This window comes from Colobus angolensis, unplaced genomic scaffold, assembly GCF_000951035.1.
Source record: "Colobus angolensis palliatus isolate OR3802 unplaced genomic scaffold, Cang.pa_1.0 Scaffold2, whole genome shotgun sequence".
Taxonomy (NCBI): domain Eukaryota; kingdom Metazoa; phylum Chordata; class Mammalia; order Primates; family Cercopithecidae; genus Colobus; species Colobus angolensis.
The window spans coordinates 11,651,716-11,652,236 of NW_012115154.1; positions in this window are offsets into that span (position 1 = coordinate 11,651,716).

Sequence of the window (521 nt, forward strand, 5' to 3'; positions counted from 1 at the left end):
ATGGTGGCTCACACTTACAGTCCCAGTATTTTGGGAGGCTGAGATGGGAGGATTGCTTGAGCCCAAGAATTCAAGATCAGCCTGGCCAACATGGCGAAACTCTGTCTCTACAAAAAATACAAAACTTAGCCGGGTATGGTGGCGTGCACCTGTAGTCCCAGCTACTCAGGTGGCTGAAGTGTGGGGATCACTTGAGCTACGGAGGTCAAGGCTGCAGTGAGCCATGATTACACCACTGCACTCCAGCCTGGGTGGCAGAGTGAGACCCAGTCTCAAAAAGAAAAAATAAATCAAATAAAAATAACAGGGCAAGCACACTGGAAAATGATAACTGGCACTCAGCTTCTGTGTCAAGAAGACACTAGGAATTAGTATTGTCAACAAACTGAAAAGTATATGCCTTGTTTAAAATGGGCAGCCACTACTCAGCTTCAGCCAATTCACTATGCCAAATCTTCTAATTTTTCAAGAGAAGATAGATTTTTTGTGTGTGCATATAAGTAATCTCCTAAGTTTAAATG